The sequence below is a fragment of the Corella eumyota genome, chromosome 6, assembly GCF_963082875.1.
Source record: "Corella eumyota chromosome 6, kaCorEumy4.1, whole genome shotgun sequence".
NCBI lineage: Eukaryota > Metazoa > Chordata > Ascidiacea > Phlebobranchia > Corellidae > Corella > Corella eumyota.
The window spans coordinates 12,127,677-12,145,446 of record NC_137495.1 but is presented as its reverse complement, the minus strand read 5'-3'; the positions used below and the strand labels follow the sequence as shown (position 1 = coordinate 12,145,446).

At 44.0% G+C, this 17,770-nt stretch overlaps 5 non-coding genes across 5 annotated transcripts; all 5 read right to left on the bottom strand.

Moving 5' to 3' along the window:
• Window positions 1–2,908: 2,908 nt before the first annotated feature.
• On the bottom strand, window positions 2,909–3,103 carry LOC145757234 (U2 spliceosomal RNA). The gene has a single exon (XR_014285289.1). It is a non-coding gene; the product is annotated as a U2 spliceosomal RNA (small nuclear RNA).
• Window positions 3,104–7,376: 4,273 nt separating this feature from the next.
• On the bottom strand, window positions 7,377–7,578 carry LOC145757269 (U2 spliceosomal RNA). The gene has a single exon (XR_014285321.1). It is a non-coding gene; the product is annotated as a U2 spliceosomal RNA (small nuclear RNA).
• A 2,235-nt stretch (window positions 7,579–9,813) lies between these two features.
• LOC145757232 (U2 spliceosomal RNA) lies at window positions 9,814–10,008 on the bottom strand. Its single transcript, XR_014285287.1, has one exon. It is a non-coding gene; the product is annotated as a U2 spliceosomal RNA (small nuclear RNA).
• Window positions 10,009–12,541: 2,533 nt separating this feature from the next.
• Window positions 12,542–12,736, bottom strand: LOC145757231 (U2 spliceosomal RNA). Its single transcript, XR_014285286.1, has one exon. It is a non-coding gene; the product is annotated as a U2 spliceosomal RNA (small nuclear RNA).
• Window positions 12,737–16,297: 3,561 nt separating this feature from the next.
• LOC145757266 (U2 spliceosomal RNA) lies at window positions 16,298–16,498 on the bottom strand. The gene has a single exon (XR_014285318.1). It is a non-coding gene; the product is annotated as a U2 spliceosomal RNA (small nuclear RNA).
• Between the last annotated feature and the right edge of the window lie 1,272 nt (window positions 16,499–17,770).

Genomic DNA, 17,770 nt, shown 5'->3' with positions numbered 1-17,770 from the left:
AGCGCCTTGCTCGGTCGTTTAGACTGGTTTTGTCGACCGGCATGTTCGGGCATTCTATTTGAATAAGGTAAGTTACCCGTTCTTGAAACGGAGTTTTTTTTAATCAAAACTAGTCGCATAAGAAATTGGTACAAGTGCGTGTACATAAAATATCGCGAAATGTGCGATCGTTGTAAGCGCATGGCCCGTGCTGTTAGGTGGTCGTAAAAACGTGCGTCGTTTTCTCCTGCATTTCGCTTTAAATTCTTTACGCGACAAGCGCCTTGCTCGGTCGTTTAGACTGGTTTTGTCGGCCGGCATGTTCGGGCATTCTATTTGAATAAGGTAAGTTACCCGTTCTTGAAACGGAGTTTTTTTTAATCAAAACAAGTCGCATAAGAAATTGGTACAAGTGCGTGTACATAAAATATCGCGAAATGGGCGATCGTTGTAAGCGCATGGCCTGTGCTGTTAGGTGGTCGTAAAAACGTGCGTCGTTTTCTCCTGCATTTCGCTTTAAATTCTTTACGCGACAAGCGCCTTGCTCGGTCGTTTAGACTGGTTTTGTCGCCCGGCATGTTCGGGCATTCTATTTGAATAAGGTAAGTTACCCGTTCTTGAAACGGTTGTTTTTTTAATCAAAACAAGTCGCATAAGAAATTGGTACAAGTGCGTGTACATAAAATATCGCGAAATGTGCAATCGTTGTAAGCGCATGGCCCGTGCTGTTAGGTGGTCGTAAAAACGTGCGTCGTTTTCTCCTGCATTTCGCTTTAAATTCTTTACGCGACAAGCGTCTTGCTCGGTCGTTTAGACTGGATTTGTCGAGCGGCATGTTCGGGCATTCTATTTGAATAAGGTAAGTTACCCGTTCTTGAAACGGAGTTTTTTTTAATCAAAACTAGTCGCATAAGAATTGGTACAAGTGCACGTACATAAAATATCGCGAAATGTGCGATCGTTGTAAGCGCATGGCCCGTGCTGTTAGGTGGTCGTAAAAACGTGCGTCGTTTTCTCCTGCATTTCGCTTTAAATTCTATACGCGACAAGCGCCTTGCTCGGTCGTTTAGACTGGTTTTGTCGACCGGCATGTTCGGGCATTCTATTTGAATAAGGTAAGTTACCCGTTCTTGAAACGGAGTTTTTTTTAATTAAAACTAGTCGCATAAGAAATTGGATTAAGTGCCTGTACATAAAATATCGCGAAATGTGCGATCGTTGTAAGCGCATGGCCCGTGCTGTTAGGTGGTCGTAAAAACGTGCGTCGTTTTCTCCTGCATTTCGCTTTAAATTCTTTACGCGACAAGCGCCTTGCTCGGTCGTTTAGACTGGTTTTGTCGACCGGCATGTTCGGGCATTCTATTTGAATAAGGTAAGTTACCCGTTCTTGAAACGGAGTTTTTTTTAATCAAAACTAGTCGCATAAGAATTTGGTACAAGTTCGTGTACATAAAATATCGCGAAATGTGCGATCGTTGTAAGCGCATGGCCTGTGCTGTTAGGGGGTCGTAAAAACGTGCGTCGTTTTCTCCTGCATTTCGCTTTAAATTCTTTACGCGACAAGCGCCTTGCTCGGTCGTTTAGACTGGTTTTGTCGACCGGCATGTTCGGGCATTCTATTTGAATAAGGTAAGTTACCCGTTCTTGAAAGGGAGTTTTTTTTAATCAAAACTAGTCGCATAAGAATTTGGTACAAGTTCGTGTACATAAAATATCGCGAAATGTGCGATCGTTGTAAGCGCATGGCCTGTGCTGTTAGGGGGTCGTAAAAACGTGCGTCGTTTTCTCCTGCATTTCGCTTTAAATTCTTTACGCGACAAGCGCCTTGCTCGATCGTTTAGACTGGTTTTGTCGACCGGCATGTTCGGGCATTCTATTTGAATAAGGTAAGTTACCCGTTCTTGAAACGGAGTTTTTTTTAATTAAAACTAGTCGCATAAGAAATTGGATTAAGTGCCTGTACATAAAATATCGCGAAATGTGCGATCGTTGTAAGCGCATGGCCCGTGCTGTTAGGTGGTCGTAAAAACGTGCGTCGTTTTCTCCTGCATTTCGCTTTAAATTCTTTAAGCGACAAGCGCCTTGCTCGGTCGTTTAGACTGGTTTTGTCGACCGGCATGTTCGGGCATTCTATTTGAATAAGGTAAGTTACCCGTTCTTGAAACGGAGTTTTTTTTAATCAAAACTAGTCGCATAAGAAATTGGTACAAGTGCCTGTACATAAAATATCGCGAAATGTGCGATCGTTGTAAGCGCATGGCCTGTGCTGTTAGGTGGTCGTAAAAACGTGCGTCGTTTTCTCCTGCATTTCGCTTTAAATTCTTTACGCGACAAGCGCCTTGCTCGGTCGTTTAGACTGGTTTTGTCGGCCGGCATAATCGGGCATTCTATTTGAATAAGGTAAGTTACCCGTTCTTGAAACGGAGTTTTTTTTAATCAAAACAAGTCGCATAAGAAATTGGTACAAGTGCGTGTACATAAAATATCGCGAAATGGGCGATCGTTGTAAGCGCATGGCCTGTGCTGTTAGGTGGTCGTAAAAACGTGCGTCGTTTTCTCCTGCATTTCGCTTTAAATTCTTTACGCGACAAGCGCCTTGCTCGGTCGTTTAGACTGGTTTTGTCGCCCGGCATGTTCGGGCATTCTATTTGAATAAGGTAAGTTACCCGTTCTTGAAACGGATTTTTTTTTAATCAAGTCGCAGACTAAATCGGTGCAAAAATGTGGACATGTTGCTGCCTGGGTAAGTTATGCCGGTCGCCTTAGGGTGCATGCAATCTTAGTTTAATTTTTGCCTAAGACGATATGAAAGCGCTAAATAAGCTTACTCAACCAATTTGTAATAAAAGTTAACTAAGAAAACAACGAAAATGTGACAAAAGCTATGTATATATAGAGTGATGTAATAATAGATAATCCTGCCGCAGCAGGATCGTGGGCCGAGCCTGGAGGTAGTGCAATACCAGGACAACCCGTGAACGGGACGAAGCAAGCTTCAGTTCCGCGTTCTGTATTCAAAAATCCGCATAATACAAAGAGCTAGGCGATGCCTAGCGTCCCAGGTATTACAACTGAGAAGAACAGATACTACACTTGATCTTAGCCCTAGGGGCCGAGAAGCGATGCCCAAAAATGGCGGAATCCGATCGAATTCGCGCGGTCTGTCATTCTGTTCGCGGCCGCTATTGGCTAATTCATTTTATTCCAATAGTTGCTTCGCACCCCGTGTACAGGTTGACGGTTTTTCGAAGCGGGGTATCTGTTCACAGCCACCCTAATTATCGCCGCAGTAATTAATTAACGGCGACCTGTGCGCCACAGGAGGCCGCCGTTAGCTTGTGTCGACGCCTTTTTACATACTAAACACAAATGTTGCTAATTATAAAGTTGCCTGGCTCTACTTTGCAAATTTGAATCGCGAAATGGGCGAGCCTTGTAAGCACAAGGTTCGTACTGTTAGGTGGTCGTAAAAACGTGCGTCGTTTTCTCCTGCATTTCGCTTTAAATTCTTTACGCGACAAGCGCCTTGCTCGGTCGTTTAGACTGGTTTTGTCGCCCGGCATGTTCGGGCATTCTATTTGAATAAGGTAAGTTACCCGTTCTTGAAACGGAGTTTTTTTTAATCAAAACTAGTCGCATAAGAAATTGGTACAAGTGCGTGTACATAAAATATCGCGAAATGTGCGATCGTTGTAAGCGCATGGCCCGTGCTGTTAGGTGGTCGTAAAAACGTGCGTCGTTTTCTCCTGCATTTCGCTTTAAATTCTTTACGCGACAAGCGCCTTGCTCGGTCGTTTAGACTGGTTTTGTCGACCGGCATGTTCGGGCATTCTATTTGAATAAGGTAAGTTACCCGTTCTTGAAACGGAGTTTTTTTTAATTAAAACTAGTCGCATAAGAAATTGGATTAAGTGCCTGTACATAAAATATCGCGAAATGTGCGATCGTTGTAAGCGCATGGCCCGTGCTGTTAGGTGGTCGTAAAAACGTGCGTCGTTTTCTCCTGCATTTCGCTTTAAATTCTTTACGCGACAAGCGCCTTGCTCGGTCGTTTAGACTGGTTTTGTCGACCGGCATGTTCGGGCATTCTATTTGAATAAGGTAAGTTACCCGTTCTTGAAACGGAGTTTTTTTTAATCAAAACTAGTCGCATAAGAAATTGGTACAAGTGCCTGTACATAAAATATCGCGAAATGTGCGATCGTTGTAAGCGCATGGCCCGTGCTGTTAGGTGGTCGTAAAAACGTGCGTCGTTTTCTCCTGCATTTCGCTTTAAATTCTTTACGCGACAAGCGCCTTGCTCGGTCGTTTAGACTGGTTTTGTCGCCCGGCATGTTCGGGCATTCTATTTGAATAAGGTAAGTTACCCGTTCTTGAAACGGAGTTTTTTTTAATCAAAACTAGTCGCATAAGAAATTGGTACAAGTGCGTGTACATAAAATATCGCGAAATGTGCGATCGTTGTAAGCGCATGGCCCGTGCTGTTAGGTGGTCGTAAAAACGTGCGTCGTTTTCTCCTGCATTTCGCTTTAAATTCTTTACGCGACAAGCGCCTTGCTCGGTCGTTTAGACTGGTTTTGTCGACCGGCATGTTTGGGCATTCTATTTGAATAAGGTAAGTTACCCGTTCTTGAAACGGAGTTTTTTTTAATCAAAACTAGTCGCATAAGAATTTGGTACAAGTTCGTGTACATAAAATATCGCGAAATGTGCGATCGTTGTAAGCGCATGGCCTGTGCTGTTAGGGGGTCGTAAAAACGTGCGTCGTTTTCTCCTGCATTTCGCTTTAAATTCTTTACGCGACAAGCGCCTTGCTCGATCGTTTAGACTGGTTTTGTCGACCGGCATGTTCGGGCATTCTATTTGAATAAGGTAAGTTACCCGTTTTTGAAACGGAGTTTTTTTTAATCAAGTCGCAGACTAAATCGGTGCAAAAATGTGGACATGTTGCTGCCTGGGTAAGTTATGTTAGGTGGTCGTAAAAACGTGCGTCGTTTTCTCCTGCATTTCGCTTTAAATTCTTTACGCGACAAGCGCCTTGCTCGGTCGTTTAGACTGGTTTTGTCGACCGGCATGTTCGGGCATTCTATTTGAATAAGGTAAGTTACCCGTTCTTGAAACGGAGTTTTTTTTAATCAAAACTAGTCGCATAAGAAATTGGTACAAGTGCGTGTACATAAAATATCGCGAAATGTGCGATCGTTGTAAGCGCATGGCCCGTGCTGTTAGGTGGTCGTAAAAACGTGCGTCGTTTTCTCCTGCATTTCGCTTTAAATTCTTTACGCGACAAGCGCCTTGCTCGGTCGTTTAGACTGGTTTTGTCGACCGGCATGTTCGGGCATTCTATTTGAATAAGGTAAGTTACCCGTTCTTGAAACGGAGTTTTTTTTAATTAAAACTAGTCGCATAAGAAATTGGATTAAGTGCCTGTACATAAAATATCGCGAAATGTGCGATCGTTGTAAGCGCATGGCCCGTGCTGTTAGGTGGTCGTAAAAACGTGCGTCGTTTTCTCCTGCATTTCGCTTTAAATTCTTTACGCGACAAGCGCCTTGCTCGGTCGTTTAGACTGGTTTTGTCGACCGGCATGTTCGGGCATTCTATTTGAATAAGGTAAGTTACCCGTTCTTGAAACGGAGTTTTTTTTAATCAAAACTAGTCGCATAAGAAATTGGTACAAGTGCCTGTACATAAAATATCGCGAAATGTGCGATCGTTGTAAGCGCATGGCCCGTGCTGTTAGGTGGTCGTAAAAACGTGCGTCGTTTTCTCCTGCATTTCGCTTTAAATTCTTTACGCGACAAGCGCCTTGCTCGGTCGTTTAGACTGGTTTTGTCGCCCGGCATGTTCGGGCATTCTATTTGAATAAGGTAAGTTACCCGTTCTTGAAACGGAGTTTTTTTTAATCAAAACTAGTCGCATAAGAAATTGGTACAAGTGCGTGTACATAAAATATCGCGAAATGTGCGATCGTTGTAAGCGCATGGCCCGTGCTGTTAGGTGGTCGTAAAAACGTGCGTCGTTTTCTCCTGCATTTCGCTTTAAATTCTTTACGCGACAAGCGCCTTGCTCGGTCGTTTAGACTGGTTTTGTCGACCGGCATGTTCGGGCTTTCTATTTGAATAAGGTAAGTTACCCGTTCTTGAAACGGAGTTTTTTTTAATCAAAACTAGTCGCATAAGAATTTGGTACAAGTTCGTGTACATAAAATATCGCGAAATGTGCGATCGTTGTAAGCGCATGGCCTGTGCTGTTAGGGGGTCGTAAAAACGTGCGTCGTTTTCTCCTGCATTTCGCTTTAAATTCTTTACGCGACAAGCGCCTTGCTCGATCGTTTAGACTGGTTTTGTCGACCGGCATGTTCGGGCATTCTATTTGAATAAGGTAAGTTACCCGTTTTTGAAACGGAGTTTTTTTTAATCAAGTCGCAGACTAAATCGGTGCAAAAATGTGGACATGTTGCTGCCTGGGTAAGTTATGTTAGGTGGTCGTAAAAACGTGCGTCGTTTTCTCCTGCATTTCGCTTTAAATTCTTTACGCGACAAGCGCCTTGCTCGGTCGTTTAGACTGGTTTTGTCGACCGGCATGTTCGGGCATTCTATTTGAATAAGGTAAGTTACCCGTTCTTGAAACGGAGTTTTTTTTAATCAAAACTAGTCGCATAAGAAATTGGTACAAGTGCGTGTACATAAAATATCGCGAAATGTGCGATCGTTGTAAGCGCATGGCCCGTGCTGTTAGGTGGTCGTAAAAACGTGCGTCGTTTTCTCCTGCATTTCGCTTTAAATTCTTTACGCGACAAGCGCCTTGCTCGGTCGTTTAGACTGGTTTTGTCGACCGGCATGTTCGGGCATTCTATTTGAATAAGGTAAGTTACCCGTTCTTGAAACGGAGTTTTTTTTAATCAAAACTAGTCGCATAAGAATTTGGTACAAGTTCGTGTACATAAAATATCGCGAAATGTGCGATCGTTGTAAGCGCATGGCCTGTGCTGTTAGGGGGTCGTAAAAACGTGCGTCGTTTTCTCCTGCATTTCGCTTTAAATTCTTTACGCGACAAGCGCCTTGCTCGATCGTTTAGACTGGTTTTGTCGACCGGCATGTTCGGGCATTCTATTTGAATAAGGTAAGTTACCCGTTTTTGAAACGGAGTTTTTTTTAATCAAGTCGCAGACTAAATCGGTGCAAAAATGTGGACATGTTGCTGCCTGGGTAAGTTATGCCGGTCGCCTTAGGGTGCATGCAATCTTAGTTTAATTTTTGCCTAAGACGATATGAAAGCGCTAAATAAGCTTACTCAACCAATTTGTAATAAAAGTTAACTAAGAAAACAACGAAAATGTGACAAAAGCTATGTATATATAGAGTGATGTAATAATAGATAATCCTGCCGCAGCAGGATCGTGGGCCGAGCCTGGAGGTAGTGCAATACCAGGACAACCCGTGAACGGGACGAAGCAAGCTTCAGTTCCGCGTTCTGTATTCAAAAATCCGCATAATACAAAGAGCTAGGCGATGCCTAGCGTCCCAGGTATTACAACTGAGAAGAACAGAGGGTGGTGACTACGGCAAGCCGTATTTGACATCCCAATAAAGGGATTGCTGTAAAGCATGTCCTCACCAGAGGCCTTTTACAACCCCTGGTGGTTGAAAAAGGTTGTAGTGTAATACTACCCCCAGCACAGTTAGCAAACGTAATGAAGCTGTGTGGGTTGAAGGGCGCATAGCTATCGTGGTTGGAGGGTTTTAACACCAAGCCACACCCAGCGACTAGAGCTTAATCACTTAGCTTGGCAAAACCACTTTGCAGTCGGCGGGAAAAATTTCACGAAACCCTTTCCGATTGCTGTGGCTGCTTTCGCTTGTGAGCTGCTAGCCATGTACCAGATTTCAGCGGGCAAACAATGCATAACATGTGTGCAAAGTGCAAAGTGCTGAGTGAAAGTGATTGTCAGCAATGTGAGCATACTTTCATCTGGCGTGATCGCTTCTCAGTCTTTGGGCCTTAGATCCAGCAATAGTGCCAACGACGTCACTACACTTGATCTTAGCCCTAGGGGCCGAGAAGCGATGCCCAAAAATGGCAGAATCCGATCGAATTCGCGCGGTCTGTCATTCTGTTCGCGGCCGCGATTGGCTAATTCATTTTATTCCAATAGTTGCTTCGCACCCCGTGTACAGGTTGACGGTTTTTCGAAGCGGGGTATCTGTTCACAGCCACCCTAATTATCGCCGCAGTAATTAATTAACGGCGACCTGTGCGCCACAGGAGGCCGCCGTTAGCTTGTGTCGACGCCTTTTTACATACTAAACACAAATGTTGCTAATTATAAAGTTGCCTGGCTCTACTTTGCAAATTTGAATCGCGAAATGGGCGAGCCTTGTAAGCACAAGGTTCGTACTGTTAGGTGGTCGTAAAAACGTGCGTCGTTTTCTCCTGCATTTCGCTTTAAATTCTTTACGCGACAAGCGCCTTGCTCGGTCGTTTAGACTGGTTTTGTCGCCCGGCATGTTCGGGCATTCTATTTGAATAAGGTAAGTTACCCGTTCTTGAAACGGAGTTTTTTTTAATCAAAACTAGTCGCATAAGAAATTGGTACAAGTGCGTGTACATAAAATATCGCGAAATGTGCGATCGTTGTAAGCGCATGGCCCGTGCTGTTAGGTGGTCGTAAAAACGTGCGTCGTTTTCTCCTGCATTTCGCTTTAAATTCTTTACGCGACAAGCGCCTTGCTCGGTCGTTTAGACTGGTTTTGTCGCCCGGCATGTTCGGGCATTCTATTTGAATAAGGTAAGTTACCCGTTCTTGAAACGGAGTTTTTTTTAATCAAAACTAGTCGCATAAGAAATTGGTACAAGTGCGTGTACATAAAATATCGCGAAATGTGCGATCGTTGTAAGCGCATGGCCCGTGCTGTTAGGTGGTCGTAAAAACGTGCGTCGTTTTCTCCTGCATTTCGCTTTAAATTCTTTACGCGACAAGCGCCTTGCTCGGTCGTTTAGACTGGTTTTGTCGACCGGCATGTTCGGGCATTCTATTTGAATAAGGTAAGTTACCCGTTCTTGAAACGGAGTTTTTTTTAATTAAAACTAGTCGCATAAGAAATTGGATTAAGTGCCTGTACATAAAATATCGCGAAATGTGCGATCGTTGTAAGCGCATGGCCCGTGCTGTTAGGTGGTCGTAAAAACGTGCGTCGTTTTCTCCTGCATTTCGCTTTAAATTCTTTACGCGACAAGCGCCTTGCTCGGTCGTTTAGACTGGTTTTGTCGACCGGCATGTTCGGGCATTCTATTTGAATAAGGTAAGTTACCCGTTCTTGAAACGGAGTTTTTTTTAATCAAAACTAGTCGCATAAGAATTTGGTACAAGTTCGTGTACATAAAATATCGCGAAATGTGCGATCGTTGTAAGCGCATGGCCTGTGCTGTTAGGGGGTCGTAAAAACGTGCGTCGTTTTCTCCTGCATTTCGCTTTAAATTCTTTACGCGACAAGCGCCTTGCTCGATCGTTTAGACTGGTTTTGTCGACCGGCATGTTCGGGCATTCTATTTGAATAAGGTAAGTTACCCGTTTTTGAAACGGAGTTTTTTTTAATCAAGTCGCAGACTAAATCGGTGCAAAAATGTGGACATGTTGCTGCCTGGGTAAGTTATGCCGGTCGCCTTAGGGTGCATGCAATCTTAGTTTTATTTTTGCCTAAGACGATATGAAAGCGCTAAATAAGCTTACTCAACCAATTTGTAATAAAAGTTAACTAAGAAAACAACGAAAATGTGACAAAAGCTATGTATATATAGAGTGATGTAATAATAGATAATCCTGCCGCAGCAGGATCGTGGGCCGAGCCTGGAGGTAGTGCAATACCAGGACAACCCGTGAACGGGACGAAGCAAGCTTCAGTTCCGCGTTCTGTATTCAAAAATCCGCATAATACAAAGAGCTAGGCGATGCCTAGCGTCCCAGGTATTACAACTGAGAAGAACAGATACTACACTTGATCTTAGCCCTAGGGGCCGAGAAGCGATGCCCAAAAATGGCGGAATCCGATCGAATTCGCGCGGTCTGTCATTCTGTTCGCGGCCGCTATTGGCTAATTCATTTTATTCCAATAGTTGCTTCGCACCCCGTGTACAGGTTGACGGTTTTTCGAAGCGGGGTATCTGTTAACAGCCACCCTAATTATCGCCGCAGTAATTAATTAACGGCGACCTGTGCGCCACAGGAGGCCGCCGTTAGCTTGTGTCGACGCCTTTTTACATACTAAACACAAATGTTGCTAATTATAAAGTTGCCTGGCTCTACTTTGCAAATTTGAATCGCGAAATGGGCGAGCCTTGTAAGCACAAGGTTCGTACTGTTAGGTGGTCGTAAAAACGTGCGTCGTTTTCTCCTGCATTTCGCTTTAAATTCTTTACGCGACAAGCGCCTTGCTCGGTCGTTTAGACTGGTTTTGTCGCCCGGCATGTTCGGGCATTCTATTTGAATAAGGTAAGTTACCCGTTCTTGAAACGGAGTTTTTTTTAATCAAAACTAGTCGCATAAGAAATTGGTACAAGTGCGTGTACATAAAATATCGCGAAATGTGCGATCGTTGTAAGCGCATGGCCCGTGCTGTTAGGTGGTCGTAAAAACGTGCGTCGTTTTCTCCTGCATTTCGCTTTAAATTCTTTAAGCGACAAGCGCCTTGCTCGGTCGTTTAGACTGGTTTTGTCGACCGGCATGTTCGGGCATTCTATTTGAATAAGGTAAGTTACCCGTTCTTGAAACGGAGTTTTTTTTAATCAAAACTAGTCGCATAAGAAATTGGTACAAGTGCCTGTACATAAAATATCGCGAAATGTGCGATCGTTGTAAGCGCATGGCCTGTGCTGTTAGGTGGTCGTAAAAACGTGCGTCGTTTTCTCCTGCATTTCGCTTTAAATTCTTTACGCGACAAGCGCCTTGCTCGGTCGTTTAGACTGGTTTTGTCGGCCGGCATGTTCGGGCATTCTATTTGAATAAGGTAAGTTACCCGTTCTTGAAACGGAGTTTTTTTTAATCAAAACAAGTCGCATAAGAAATTGGTACAAGTGCGTGTACATAAAATATCGCGAAATGGGCGATCGTTGTAAGCGCATGGCCTGTGCTGTTAGGTGGTCGTAAAAACGTGCGTCGTTTTCTCCTGTATTTCGCTTTAAATTCTTTACGCGACAAGCGCCTTGCTCGGTCGTTTAGACTGGTTTTGTCGCCCGGCATGTTCGGGCATTCTATTTGAATAAGGTAAGTTACCCGTTCTTGAAACGGTTGTTTTTTTAATCAAAACAAGTCGCATAAGAAATTGGTACAAGTGCGTGTACATAAAATATCGCGAAATGTGCGATCGTTGTAAGCGCATGGCCCGTGCTGTTAGGTGGTCGTAAAAACGTGCGTCGTTTTCTCCTGCATTTCGCTTTAAATTCTTTACGCGACAAGCGTCTTGCTCGGTCGTTTAGACTGGATTTGTCGAGCGGCATGTTCGGGCATTCTATTTGAATAAGGTAAGTTACCCGATCTTGAAACGGAGTTTTTTTTAATCAAAACTAGTCGCATAAGAATTGGTACAAGTGCACGTACATAAAATATCGCGAAATGTGCGATCGTTGTAAGCGCATGGCCCGTGCTGTTAGGTGGTCGTAAAAACGTGCGTCGTTTTCTCCTGCATTTCGCTTTAAATTCTTTACGCGACAAGCGCCTTGCTCGGTCGTTTAGACTGGTTTTGTCGACCGGCATGTTCGGGCATTCTATTTGAATAAGGTAAGTTACCCGTTCTTGAAACAGAGTTTTTTTTAATTAAAACTAGGCGCATAAGAAATTGGATTAAGTGCCTGTACATAAAATATCGCGAAATGTGCGATCGTTGTAAGCGCATGGCCCGTGCTGTTAGGTGGTCGTAAAAACGTGCGTCGTTTTCTCCTGCATTTCGCTTTAAATTCTTTACGCGACAAGCGCCTTGCTCGGTCGTTTAGACTGGTTTTGTCGACCGGCATGTTCGGGCATTCTATTTGAATAAGGTAAGTTACCCGTTCTTGAAACGGAGTTTTTTTTAATCAAAACTAGTCGCATAAGAAATTGGTACAAGTGCGTGTACATAAAATATTGCGAAATGTGCGATCGTTGTAAGCGCATGGCCCGTGCTGTTAGGTGGTCGTAAAAACGTGCGTCGTTTTCTCCTGCATTTCGCTTTAAATTCTTTACGCGACAAGCGCCTTGCTCGGTCGTTTAGACTGGTTTTGTCGACCGGCATGTTCGGGCATTCTATTTGAATAAGGTAAGTTACCCGTTTTTGAAACGGAGTTTTTTTTAATCAAGTCGCAGACTAAATCGGTGCAAAAATGTGGACATGTTGCTGCCTGGGTAAGTTATGCCGGTCGCCTTAGGGTGCATGCAATCTTAGTTTTATTTTTGCCTAAGACGATATGAAAGCGCTAAATAAGCTTACTCAACCAATTTGTAATAAAAGTTAACTAAGAAAACAACGAAAATGTGACAAAAGCTATGTATATATAGAGTGATGTAATAATAGATAATCCTGCCGCAGCAGGATCGTGGGCCGAGCCTGGAGGTAGTGCAATACCAGGACAACCCGTGAACGGGACGAAGCAAGCTTCAGTTCCGCGTTCTGTATTCAAAAATCCGCATAATACAAAGAGCTAGGCGATGCCTAGCGTCCCAGGTATTACAACTGAGAAGAACAGATACTACACTTGATCTTAGCCCTAGGGGCCGAGAAGCGATGCCCAAAAATGGCGAAATCCGATCGAATTCGCGCGGTCTGTCATTCTGTTCGCGGCCGCTATTGGCTAATTCATTTTATTCCAATAGTTGCTTCGCACCCCGTGTACAGGTTGACGGTTTTTCGAAGCGGGGTATCTGTTCACAGCCACCCTAATTATCGCCGCAGTAATTAATTAACGGCGACCTGTGCGCCACAGGAGGCCGCCGTTAGCTTGTGTCGACGCCTTTTTACATACTAAACACAAATGTTGCTAATTATAAAGTTGCCTGGCTCTACTTTGCAAATTTGAATCGCGAAATGGGCGAGCCTTGTAAGCACAAGGTTCGTACTGTTAGGTGGTCGTAAAAACGTGCGTCGTTTTCTCCTGCATTTCGCTTTAAATTCTTTACGCGACAAGCGCCTTGCTCGGTCGTTTAGACTGGTTTTGTCGCCCGGCATGTTCGGGCATTCTATTTGAATAAGGTAAGTTACCCGTTCTTGAAACGGAGTTTTTTTTAATCAAAACTAGTCGCATAAGAAATTGGTACAAGTGCGTGTACATAAAATATCGCGAAATGTGCGATCGTTGTAAGCGCATGGCCCGTGCTGTTAGGTGGTCGTAAAAACGTGCGTCGTTTTCTCCTGCATTTCGCTTTAAATTCTTTAAGCGACAAGCGCCTTGCTCGGTCGTTTAGACTGGTTTTGTCGACCGGCATGTTCGGGCATTCTATTTGAATAAGGTAAGTTACCCGTTCTTGAAACGGAGTTTTTTTTAATCAAAACTAGTCGCATAAGAAATTGGTACAAGTGCCTGTACATAAAATATCGCGAAATGTGCGATCGTTGTAAGCGCATGGCCCGTGCTGTTAGGTGGTCGTAAAAACGTGCGTCGTTTTCTCCTGCATTTCGCTTTAAATTCTTTACGCGACAAGCGCCTTGCTCGGTCGTTTAGACTGGTTTTGTCGGCCGGCATGTTCGGGCATTCTATTTGAATAAGGTAAGTTACCCGTTCTTGAAACGGAGTTTTTTTTAATCAAAACAAGTCGCATAAGAAATTGGTACAAGTGCGTGTACATAAAATATCGCGAAATGGGCGATCGTTGTAAGCGCATGGCCTGTGCTGTTAGGTGGTCGTAAAAACGTGCGTCGTTTTCTCCTGCATTTCGCTTTAAATTCTTTACGCGACAAGCGCCTTGCTCGGTCGTTTAGACTGGTTTTGTCGCCCGGCATGTTCGGGCATTCTATTTGAATAAGGTAAGTTACCCGTTCTTGAAACGGTTGTTTTTTTAATCAAAACAAGTCGCATAAGAAATTGGTACAAGTGCGTGTACATAAAATATCGCGAAATGTGCAATCGTTGTAAGCGCATGGCCCGTGCTGTTAGGTGGTCGTAAAAACGTGCGTCGTTTTCTCCTGCATTTCGCTTTAAATTCTTTACGCGACAAGCGTCTTGCTCGGTCGTTTAGACTGGATTTGTCGAGCGGCATGTTCGGGCATTCTATTTGAATAAGGTAAGTTACCCGTTCTTGAAACGGAGTTTTTTTTAATCAAAACTAGTCGCATAAGAATTGGTACAAGTGCACGTACATAAAATATCGCGAAATGTGCGATCGTTGTAAGCGCATGGCCCGTGCTGTTAGGTGGTCGTAAAAACGTGCGTCGTTTTCTCCTGCATTTCGCTTTAAATTCTTTACGCGACAAGCGCCTTGCTCGGTCGTTTAGACTGGTTTTGTCGACCGGCATGTTCGGGCATTCTATTTGAATAAGGTAAGTTACCCGTTCTTGAAACGGAGTTTTTTTTAATTAAAACTAGTCGCATAAGAAATTGGATTAAGTGCCTGTACATAAAATATCGCGAAATGTGCGATCGTTGTAAGCGCATGGCCCGTGCTGTTAGGTGGTCGTAAAAACGTGCGTCGTTTTCTCCTGCATTTCGCTTTAAATTCTTTACGCGACAAGCGCCTTGCTCGGTCGTTTAGACTGGTTTTGTCGACCGGCATGTTCGGGCATTCTATTTGAATAAGGTAAGTTACCCGTTCTTGAAACGGAGTTTTTTTTAATCAAAACTAGTCGCATAAGAATTTGGTACAAGTTCGTGTACATAAAATATCGCGAAATGTGCGATCGTTGTAAGCGCATGGCCTGTGCTGTTAGGGGGTCGTAAAAACGTGCGTCGTTTTCTCCTGCATTTCGCTTTAAATTCTTTACGCGACAAGCGCCTTGCTCGGTCGTTTAGACTGGTTTTGTCGACCGGCATGTTCGGGCATTCTATTTGAATAAGGTAAGTTACCCGTTCTTGAAAGGGAGTTTTTTTTAATCAAAACTAGTCGCATAAGAATTTGGTACAAGTTCGTGTACATAAAATATCGCGAAATGTGCGATCGTTGTAAGCGCATGGCCTGTGCTGTTAGGGGGTCGTAAAAACGTGCGTCGTTTTCTCCTGCATTTCGCTTTAAATTCTTTACGCGACAAGCGCCTTGCTCGATCGTTTAGACTGGTTTTGTCGACCGGCATGTTCGGGCATTCTATTTGAATAAGGTAAGTTACCCGTTCTTGAAACGGAGTTTTTTTTAATTAAAACTAGTCGCATAAGAAATTGGATTAAGTGCCTGTACATAAAATATCGCGAAATGTGCGATCGTTGTAAGCGCATGGCCCGTGCTGTTAGGTGGTCGTAAAAACGTGCGTCGTTTTCTCCTGCATTTCGCTTTAAATTCTTTAAGCGACAAGCGCCTTGCTCGGTCGTTTAGACTGGTTTTGTCGACCGGCATGTTCGGGCATTCTATTTGAATAAGGTAAGTTACCCGTTCTTGAAACGGAGTTTTTTTTAATCAAAACTAGTCGCATAAGAAATTGGTACAAGTGCCTGTACATAAAATATCGCGAAATGTGCGATCGTTGTAAGCGCATGGCCTGTGCTGTTAGGTGGTCGTAAAAACGTGCGTCGTTTTCTCCTGCATTTCGCTTTAAATTCTTTACGCGACAAGCGCCTTGCTCGGTCGTTTAGACTGGTTTTGTCGGCCGGCATAATCGGGCATTCTATTTGAATAAGGTAAGTTACCCGTTCTTGAAACGGAGTTTTTTTTAATCAAAACAAGTCGCATAAGAAATTGGTACAAGTGCGTGTACATAAAATATCGCGAAATGGGCGATCGTTGTAAGCGCATGGCCTGTGCTGTTAGGTGGTCGTAAAAACGTGCGTCGTTTTCTCCTGCATTTCGCTTTAAATTCTTTACGCGACAAGCGCCTTGCTCGGTCGTTTAGACTGGTTTTGTCGCCCGGCATGTTCGGGCATTCTATTTGAATAAGGTAAGTTACCCGTTCTTGAAACGGATTTTTTTTTAATCAAGTCGCAGACTAAATCGGTGCAAAAATGTGGACATGTTGCTGCCTGGGTAAGTTATGCCGGTCGCCTTAGGGTGCATGCAATCTTAGTTTAATTTTTGCCTAAGACGATATGAAAGCGCTAAATAAGCTTACTCAACCAATTTGTAATAAAAGTTAACTAAGAAAACAACGAAAATGTGACAAAAGCTATGTATATATAGAGTGATGTAATAATAGATAATCCTGCCGCAGCAGGATCGTGGGCCGAGCCTGGAGGTAGTGCAATACCAGGACAACCCGTGAACGGGACGAAGCAAGCTTCAGTTCCGCGTTCTGTATTCAAAAATCCGCATAATACAAAGAGCTAGGCGATGCCTAGCGTCCCAGGTATTACAACTGAGAAGAACAGAGGTGGTGACTACGGCAAGCCGTATTTGACATCCCAATAAAGGGATTGCTGTAAAGCATGTCCTCACCAGAGGCCTTTTACAACCCCTGGTGGTTGAAAAAGGTTGTAGTGTAATACTACCCCCAGCACAGTTAGCAAACGTAATGAAGCTGTGTGGGTTGAAGGGCGCATAGCTATCGTGGTTGGAGGGTTTTAACACCAAGCCACACCCAGCGACTAGAGCTTAATCACTTAGCTTGGCAAAACCACTTTGCAATCGGCGGGAAAAATTTCACGAAACCCTTTCCGATTGCTGTGGCTGCTTTCGCTTGTGAGCTGCTAGCCATGTACCAGATTTCAGCGGGCAAACAATGCATAACATGTGTGCAAAGTGCAAAGTGCTGAGTGAAAGTGAATGTCAGCAATGTGAGCATACTTTCATCTGGCGTGATCGCTTCTCAGTCTTTGGGCCTTAGATCCAGCAATAGTGCCAACGACGTCACTACACTTGATCTTAGCCCTAGGGGCCGAGAAGCGATGCCCAAAAATGGCGAAATCCGATCGAATTCGCGCGGTCTGTCATTCTGTTCGCGGCCGCTATTGGCTAATTCATTTTATTCCAATAGTTGCTTCGCACCCCGTGTACAGGTTGACGGTTTTTCGAAGCGGGGTATCTGTTCACAGCCACCCTAATTATCGCCGCAGTAATTAATTAACGGCGAACTGTGCGCCACAGGAGGCCGCCGTTAGCTTGTGTCGACGCCTTTTTACATACTAAACACAAATGTTGCTAATTATAAAGTTGCCTGGCTCTACTTTGCAAATTTGAATCGCGAAATGGGCGAGCCTTGTAAGCACAAGGTTCGTACTGTTAGGTGGTCGTAAAAACGTGCGTCGTTTTCTCCTGCATTTCGCTTTAAATTCTTTACGCGACAAGCGCCTTGCTCGGTCGTTTAGACTGGTTTTGTCGCCCGGCATGTTCGGGCATTCTATTTGAATAAGGTAAGTTACCCGTTCTTGAAACGGAGTTTTTTTTAATCAAAACTAGTCGCATAAGAAATTGGTACAAGTGCGTGTACATAAAATATCGCGAAATGTGCGATCGTTGTAAGCGCATGGTCCGTGCTGTTAGGTGGTCGTAAAAACGTGCGTCGTTTTCTCCTGCATTTCGCTTTAAATTCTTTAAGCGACAAGCGCCTTGCTCGGTCGTTTAGACTGGTTTTGTCGACCGGCATGTTCGGGCATTCTATTTGAATAAGGTAAGTTACCCGTTCTTGAAACGGAGTTTTTTTTAATCAAAACTAGTCGCATAAGAAATTGGTACAAGTGCCTGTACATA